Genomic DNA, 8,971 nt, shown 5'->3' with positions numbered 1-8,971 from the left:
GTCATGGGGCGGGGCGCTGGGGCCGGAAACGAAGGAGGTGAAGATGGACCCTCTGCTCTACCTGCTTTCGTTTCCCTGACAGCGTTCTCCCGGGGAGATCTCGGCTGAAGAATTTAACTTTATTCTCCAGGGATCCATCCAGAGGTGTCGGTGCCGGATAGTAACGTGACCCGAGCTGCGTTTGGAGACTTCTGGAGGTGCTGTATTTATGGAATCATAAAGATCATCCCTGCATCCACCTGATTGTCTCCAGTATTGATTACTGGTAAGTCGGGGAGCCCGCGTTTGTGAATGTTCAGGATTAGTCCTTTTGTGAAAGATCGCGCTTCCCCGTTTGCATTCTGGTGTGCTTTCTGGTGAGAGCTATAGCCGGTACCTTAATACGTCTGAGCGCTGCCCTGGGGTGTTTCTTATGACAGGCGAACGTCAGCTGTCACCTGCGTGTCCCCACGAGGAACAGGGAAGGCTGGGTACTGCCAGTTTAGGCCAATTATCACCAGCACAGTCTGCGGAATCTAGTTCCAGAATTCCAAGTACCTCGAAGATTCTTTATTCTTTTTGTACATTGGTCCCTCAGTTGGGATTTTGCCATTCCCTAATCAGAATCAACGAGTGGAAACTAACTCAAACCTTGTGATTTATCGGCGAGAAGAGCAAAGACCAAATGTCTGTGGAATTAAATAAAAGATGAGTGATAAACCTCATAGTCTTTGATCATGCAGTTGATTTTCATGCCGCTGTATTAGTTTCCTGTGGCCGCCAGAACAAATTATTATAAACTAGGTAGCGTAAAACAACAGAAACTAATTCTCTCACAGATCTTCAGGCTCTAAGAGAATCTGTTTTGTGCCTTGCTCTCAGCCTCTGGTGGGCGCCAGCAGTTTTAGTGTTCTGGGCTTGTGGCCACATAACTCTAACCTCTGCCTCCATGGTCACATGGCATTCTTGTTTCTCTTTGTCTCTACTCCCACAAAGATCCTATTTTCAGATAAGATCACAGGTACAGTGGGTTAGGACTTTGACATGTCTTGTGTCGGGGGCCTAATTCAACTCCCAGCATGGTCCAAAGATATTTAGCTTGGTTGGGGCAGCCAAAAGATGAATAATTTCAAACGTTACTAGTTGCTAATGTGTGGAAGGACCTGGGCTAAGCACTGAGGATGCAGGGCTAAATAAGATCCTGCCCTTGAGAAACCTTGAGGCCAATGGCAGAGCCAGACAGGTAAGACAATGACCATGGAGTATGAAAAGTACAAGCGTCAAGATATACGGGGTGCAGAGGTTGCAGAAGGTTGGAAGTTTTCCCCTCCATGGCTCCTATCTTGAAGGAAAGGTGTTGAAGGAAAGGACACAGTGACAACCGAGTTTAAAAGAACCAACGTACTAAAAACAATTCTGCAAGGAAGTCCTGACTACAGAAGAACTGGCTGTCCAAATAAAGAGCACAGAACAAAACAGAAAAGTTCCAGGTGGTGGGTATATCTCAGTGGTGGAGCACATGCTTAGGATGCACTGAGGTCCTGGGATCAATCCCCAGCACCTCCATTGAAAAAAAAAAAAAAAAAAGGACTAATAGTATAGTTCAAAGGGTATAGTTTGTTCACTGTAGGGGAAGAAAATCCCCCCCCCCACCATGATTCTCATCTCTACAAAGGTCATCACATAGCTACAATCTTTGGTATTACCAAAGCCAAGAGCAATGTTTTTCATTAGGGAGTTTGCAATTTATAGGAAAGCAAAATTCCTATATTGCAAAATATAGGAAAGCGTTAGGGGGTTGGTATTGGACTGGGCACTGACTTAGTGGGCTGGTGTTAGACTGGGCATTCTTGCTTATTTTCATTGAACTCAGGGTGCAAAGTACTTTTGTTTTTTCATTCAGCTTGTTCTGTAATGTCTGTAATCAAAACAGCAACAAGGCAAGTTACCCATCCACTCGGTTTCTCATGTATAGAAAGAGTGCTGTTTTATTTAATTATGAGCTCAATTCCTCAAAAGCCTCTAGCTTCTCAGACTTTGTGCCCTTATACTTCTGGGCCTTTTTGTTTCTGGGCCATGACATTTTCCCCTGTCCTGGTCCTGACTGATTTGGTCCCTGCAGCTCTGCTGCATGTCACATGGACAGAGCGGAGAGTGATCACTGGGCAGAACTCTAGAGGCCAAGGTCTTTGGAGTAAGAGATCATAAATTCAGAAGCCAGTGTTAAGGGGGGAGGTGGAAATTCCAGTTCAATGTGGGCTGGTATCCTTGCATAAGATCATGCCAGTTCTTGCCAGAAACTCACACACCAAATTAAGAACACAGTTAATCTCTTGACTCCTGCCTCCAGTGTCCCACGCAACCTAGTTTATGCCTTCCTTTCCAAGGTCATTCTCCTTCCCCTTACCCACTAAGCCCCTGCCATAGGGCGCTTCTTGTTTTTGGAACTGGGAAGGTCACTCCTCTCATTCCCGCCCTGTTCCTCTGCCTGGAATGCTCATTCCCTATCTTCTTCCAATAAGAAATCAGATTAAATGTCCTCTCCTCAGACAGGACTTCCCGACCCCCCAATCAAGTAGCCCCCAGACATTTCATCTCTTATTACCCTGTTTTGCTTTCTTCTAATTATCCAAACTTCATTGTGTGTTATCTCCTTCCTCTAGAACATAAATGTCCTAAGTTCGGGACCCCTGTCTGGCTTGTTTATGTCCATAGCCCTAGCTTAGTATTTGGCACATAGGAGACACCCAATGATAATTTCTGAGTGGACAGGTCTCCAGGCGAAGGCAGCGTGTCAGAGAGCTGTGCGGATAGCAGGGCTGTCAGGACTGTCCCCGGGAGAAGCAGGGCCCTGAGCAGACGCTGCTGGGCGAAAGCTGGCAAGATCCAGGCTTAGGTTGAGGTCCCAAACCGTGGCTTGGGGTTGGGAGTGGTCTCAGGATAGTGCTATCCTGTAGAACTTCCCGTGAGGGTGGGAATGTTCCGTGTCTCCACTGCCCGCCACCCGCTCGCAGGCTCCTGTGGCCTTTGAGCGCAGAGGCTTCCTGCGTTTCCCAGGCGACGGGGTGTGGGGGAGTGGGGGGGGGTGGGGTGGCGGGCGGCGCGCCTCGATGACGTCAGCGGTGAGGTGGGACGGGGCAGATAACCCGGCCTGTCCGCGCCTGCGCGTTCCTCTTCCCGGGGCCTTGGCTGCTCCGACCAGCTCCGTAGAGCACCTGCTGTGTGTGCTGGGCACTGGGGCGACACTGCGAGGTCCGAAGGTCCAGCTGCGTTTGCCTCGGGGCGCAGGGGCGGCTCGTGCAAAGGTCCCGGGGCACACTCGTGTCTGGCGCAGAGGCTGGGAGGGCCGGCTGCCGGGCAGGTAAATGTGTGAGACTTTTTGAGGACTTTGGACATTGTCCCCTTGATGCAGGAAAAACGGATGTGGGGCATGAGGAGGGCCGTGTCCCAGGCTTTGGTTGAGCCCCTGGGACGTGCTCCGCCAAGTGTGGGTCCTTGGCTTCGTGCCGGAAAGAATTCAAGAGCGAGCCACAGTTGAGTAAAGGTGGGTTTATTCAGAGGGATACATTGAAAGGCAAGACAAAAGCCACGAGGTGTGGGGGTTGGGTGCTCAGATTAAAAGTAAGTACACACTCCATAGACAGTGTGGGCCGTCTCCGAAGAGGGAGAAAGAGGGGGCAGTGGCCCTCGAGGCACCATATTGCCGGTTTTTATGGGCTCGGTGGCTTCATATGCCAGTAAGTGGAAGGACCAGTGTAAGTAGCCTGGGGAAGGGGCTGGGATTCCCAAGAAGTTGTCCATTTCCCACTCTGACCCTCTGTGGCTGTTACGGAAACGACAGGCCAGTCAAGAAACAAGCACCACTCGGAGGGTTGGAGTACTCAGATGTATTATGCCGGCGGGCTCAGAGGGGCTTCTGCTCCAAAGCTCTGAGCGCCTCCAAGACGTGCACATGAGGTTTTATAGGGTAAAGTACAAGCTTGGGGTATTCAGCCAATAGGCATGGAACAGCTTTAGCAGCAGCAGCATCACAAAAGTGGAGGCGGGGAGGCAGCAAACCAACATTCCAAAGCCAGATATGTATCTTTGAAAATCCAGCTGGCTAGCAAAAAAACATGAACAGCAAACCAACACTAATTAACCTAGATTTACAAGTTAGTCCAGCAGAACTCAGATCAGTACTCCAATACTTAGACTTGTTAGCCTAGCCCAGCCTCTCCTTCACATTCCTAGACTTATGAGTTATCTTGTCAGACCAGCCCGGTTTTTCCTTCACATGGCTAGCCCTGGGACTGCCTTGGCGCCTGTGGGCATGCTATTCACCATGCTTACATTACAGGGGGCGTATAATGAAGCTCAAGATCTGCTAGAAGTTAAATCTCTTCATCCTGAGCCTCAAGGCCTCCTGGGGGTTGAATCCTTCACCATTTTGATGTTAATTGCTGTGGCAGTCCTTGAATGGCTATGCCCTGCCCCCTTCCTGTCTCACCCTGAGATCACCAGACAGCTGTCACCTAAAGGGAGAACCGTTGGCTCTGCGTGTTAGGACCGCGTCTACAATTGTCTGAAAGCGGCAATTACCACAGTAATGATATGGACGTTCCATGCTGGGACCTGCTCCGCACGGCCCTGTTAATTAATGGCCACAGCCTGGTAACTAGATACCTGACCAGCATTACCGTGTTGTCATCTCCCCTGAGGCACCGATTGGTGAAGTGACTTTGCTGCGCTTGCCCAACAGGTTAGCTCTAAAACTGGGATCCAACACCAGGTGCCTGCCTTCAAGCCCTTGTTTTAACAGCTGGACTGTCATGCAGGGATGCTGGTGACCTCCGGTGGCGTTTGACTGCTTGGGGACTGGGATTTGGGGCGGGGCGTGCCTGATAACCGCCGTTTGACCTTGGGCGGCAGTTTACTTGACTGGCAAGCTCCATTTCCTCGCCTGGAAGATGAGGCTGCTTGAGGCTGCCATGCTGATGAGTCAGTTGCTTGATCTCGATTAGCCATGTGTGAGATTAACATATTCACCACACGCAATGACTGTTTGGTCAACGATTGGAGATTATTAGGATAGATTTAATAGGCGCAACGAGAAATGAAGGGATTCAGTCGACATTAAAGAGGTGCAGTGGTGAGGGGTGTTGGTAACTAACTGGGTTGTGGGGCACCAGGGAGGAGAGAGTTCCAGGGTGACACTTGGGTTTATAGCGTGACTAACCTTGGGTCACTGGTGGCATTGAACTAGACCTGCAGGATGACAGTATGGGCAGGGGGAGCAGTGCTGAACTTTCAGAGTCTGAGGACCTCCAGAATGTGAGAGGGGAGGGGTGTTCAGGAAACTGCCAATGAACACATGGGTCTGGAAGCATGGATTTGGGAGCCCTCTGTGCACTGAGACAATTTAAAGGGACGTGATGATGCAGAGCGAGAGTGGCTGAGGGGGACGCAGGAGGAGCAGCAGAGGGAGGGGGCAGGAGAGGAACAGGGATGGGGCCACGTGCAGGAAGTCCAGAAAGAGACAGTTTCCCTTGGACTTCATAGCTTGCATTTGGGGGCACTTGGTCTCTGCTCAGAGCTGTGCCTTACTTAAAAGTTTTTTAAAAATTTAACTGCTTTATTGAAATATAACTCATCACACAGTTTACCCATCTGAAGTGTATGGTTCAGTGGTTTTCAGATACTCACAGAGTTGTGCAGTAATACCGCTGCTTAACCCCAGGGCATTTTCATCAGTCCAGGAGGAAGCTTAGACCCATTAGGAGTCACTTCTCATCACCCCGCAAACCCAGCTCCTGGCAGCTGCTAATCTACTTTCTATCTCTATTTACCCTTTCTGATCATTTCACTTAAACGGGATCATGTACCATGTGACCAAAAAGTCTGACTTCTTTCACTCGGCATGGTGTTTGCAAGGTTCCTCTACAGTGTAGCACAAGCCAGTAGTTTATTCCTTTCTGTGGCCAATCATATTTCCCTGTGTGGAGAGACTACATTTTGCTGATGGACGTACGGGCGGTTTCTACTTCGGGTTGTAAATAATGCTACTGTGAACATCCTTATACAAACTTTTGTGCAGATATTTTTTTTCATTTCTCTTGGATTTATACCTAGGAGCAGAATTGCTGGGTCATGTGGTAACTGTATTTACGCTTTTGAAGAATTACCAGACTTTTCCAAAGTCACTGCACCATTTTACATTCCCACCAGTAACGTATAAGGGTTCCAGTTGCCCCACATCCTTATCAAAGCTTGTTATTAATTATCTTCACGATCATGGCCATCCTAGTGGATGGGAAGTCGTATCTTACTCTGGTTTTGATTTGCATTTCCCTGATGGCTAATGATGTTGAGAATCTTTTTGGGTGCTTATTGGCCCTTGTATATCTTTGGAGAAATGTCTATTTGAACCTTTTAAATCAGGTTATTTGGCTTTATTGTTGGGTGTTAAGATTCTTCATGCAGTTTGGGCACAAGGCCCTTATCAATATATGATTTGCAGATATCTTCCCTCACCCTCTGGGTTTTTTCACTGTCTTGATGGTGTTCTTTGCTGAAAATTTTTTTAATTTTGATGAAGTCCAGTGTACTGATTATTTTTCTTCTGTTGCTTTTGCTTTTGAGATCATCTCTAAGAAGGCTTTGCCTAGCGTAAGATTTTAAAGATTTTTCCCTTATTTTCTTCTAGGAGTTTTATAGTTGTAGCTCTTACGTTTAGATCTGCAATTCATTCTGAGTTAATTTTTGTGAATGTGTGTGGAAAGAGTTCACCTGCATTCCTCTGCACATGGGTATTCAGTTGCGCCGGCACCAACAGAAAGGACTGTTTTTCTCCCACGGATTATCTTGGCACCCCTCTCAGAAAGCTTTGACCCTACACGTGATGGCTGGTTGCTGGACTCTCAATCCTATTCCACTGATCTAAGTATGTCTGTCTTTATGCCAATACCACTGTGTCTTCATTGCTGTCATTTTGTAGCAAGTTTTGAAATAGAGAAGTCTGAATCCTCCAACTTTGTTCTTTTTCTAAGTGGTTTTGTCTATTCTGAGTTTCTTGAATTTCTGTATGACTTTTAGGGTCAGCTTTTTAATTCCCTCAAAAAAAAAAAAATCCAGCTGGAACCTTGACTGGGATAACATGGGGTCTGTAGATGTGTTGGGAAATACTGGCATTTTAACAATACTGCGTCTCCCAAGCCATGAACAAAGGATTGTCTTTCCATTTATTTAGGTCTTAGCTTTCTTTCAAAAATGTTGTATAGTTGTCAGAGTATAAGTTTTCCACTTCTTTTGTCGAATTTATTTCTAAGTAATTTATTATTTTTGATGCTGTTGCCAATGGAATTGTTTTCTTAATTTCACTTTTGAGTTGTTCATGGGTGATGTAGAGCAGTCAGTTGAGTTTTGCATACTGATCTTGTACCCCACAAACTGGCTGAACTGATTTATTAATTCTACCAGTTTTTTAGTGGACTTACTCAGAATTTCTATATGCAAAATCATAGTATCTGTGAATAGAGATAGGATGCCGATCAGAATAACTTTTATTTAATTTCTTTCCCAGCTGACTGGCTGGGACCTCCAGCAGTGTTGAAGAGAAGAGACAGACATCCTTGTCTTGTTCCTGATCTCAGGGGCACGGCATTCAGTCTTTCGTACTTAAGTACAATGATAACTATGGAGTTTTTGTAGATGCCTTTTATTGGGTCAGTTTTATTAAACTATTTCTCGTTTGTTGAGTTTTTATCATGAAAGGGTGTTTGATTTTGACAAATGCTTTTCTGCATCTGTTGGTATGATCATGTGCTTTTTTGTCCTTTATTCTGTGAATTGATTTTCAAATGTTGAATCAACCTTACATTCCTAGGATAAATCTCAGTTGGTCCTGGCATAGAATCTTTCTTGTACGTTGCTGGATTCACTCAGCAAGATTTGCTGAGAATTTTCTGTATGTGTTCACAAGAGATGTTGGTCTGTAGTTTTCTTGTGATGTCTTTGGTTTTGATTTCAAGGTAAAACTGGCTTAATGGAAACCTTTATGGATGTGTTCCTTCCTCTTGTTTTTCTTGGAAGAGTTTGTAGATTACTGATGTCTTTAAATATTTGGTAGAATTCACAGCTGAAGCCGCCTGCTTTCCTTTGTGGGTAGCTGACTGATCTCAATGTCATTACTCACTGTAGATCTCTTCACATCTTCTGTTTCTTCATGAGTCAGTTTTGGTAGCTTGTTTCTTTCCAGGCATTTGTCCGTTTCATGGAGATTTCCTGATTTGCTGGTGTGCCGTGGTTGATAATATTCCCTTAGAATCCTTGTTATTTCTTTAAGGTCGGTAGTAATAGTCCCTTTTTGGTTCTTGATGTTAGTAATTTGCCTTTTCCCTCTTTTTTTTTTTTATAACTGGGTCAATCTAGCTAAAAGTTCCCAATTTTGTCAGTCTTTTTCAAAGAGCCAACTTTGGTTTTTGTTGATTGTCTCTTTTCTGCTCCATGCTTTTTGCTCTGACCTTTTAGCTTCTTCCTTCTGCTTGGCTCTTGGTTTAGTCCGTGCTTCTTTCTTAGTGTCTTTGAAGTGGTGCTTTGAGGAGCTTGCCCTGAGGTCAGACACTGCTGGGTTCAGGTCTCTTCTCTGCCACTCCTCGGTGGTGGGCGCTCTAGGAAGACAGCGAGCCTCTCTGAGCTTGGGCTCTCGCATCTTTCAGGAGGGATGGCAGTACTTGGCTCACGATTCGGGGGCTGAAATAAACTGCAGTCTGTCGAGGGCATGGCCCCTGACACATAAGCTGACGCCCGGTCGTGCCCTCTCACACAGAACACAAAAATGCTTCACCATGAAAGAGACCACTTCTCCATGGTGTGTCAGCAGCCCTGACCCATTGTACTCAGAGCCTGGCATCCTGTTCTAACAATCAACTAGAAGGATTTAAAGGTTCTGTGGGCCTTAAAGGGTTCAGCTGGGGCCATGCCCAGGACTCTGCTCTCCTGGTGTCCCTCCAGG

The 8,971-nt window shown here is 46.5% G+C and overlaps 1 protein-coding gene across 5 annotated transcripts in view; it reads left to right on the top strand.

The window, feature by feature from the left end:
* Positions 1-9: 9 nt before the first annotated feature.
* The window catches only part of ACOX3 (acyl-CoA oxidase 3, pristanoyl), a 42,800-nt gene continuing 33,838 nt past the window's right edge, over positions 10-8,971 (top strand). For 2 of the 5 annotated variants that reach the window (XM_074351180.1, XM_074351166.1), the window contains exon 1: positions 3,142-3,340. The gene's annotated coding sequence lies outside the window, so the exon portion shown is untranslated. Of the gene's footprint in view, positions 38-130; positions 266-3,139; positions 3,341-3,367; positions 3,524-8,971 lie in introns of those variants that run through there. The other 3 variants (XM_074351174.1, XM_074351188.1, XM_074351173.1) reach the window with 3 other exon arrangements.

This window comes from Camelus bactrianus, chromosome 2, assembly GCF_048773025.1.
Source record: "Camelus bactrianus isolate YW-2024 breed Bactrian camel chromosome 2, ASM4877302v1, whole genome shotgun sequence".
NCBI classification, from domain to species: Eukaryota; Metazoa; Chordata; class Mammalia; order Artiodactyla; family Camelidae; genus Camelus; species Camelus bactrianus.
Note: the sequence above shows the minus strand (reverse complement) of the source record. Positions and strands in the feature narration are given on the sequence as shown.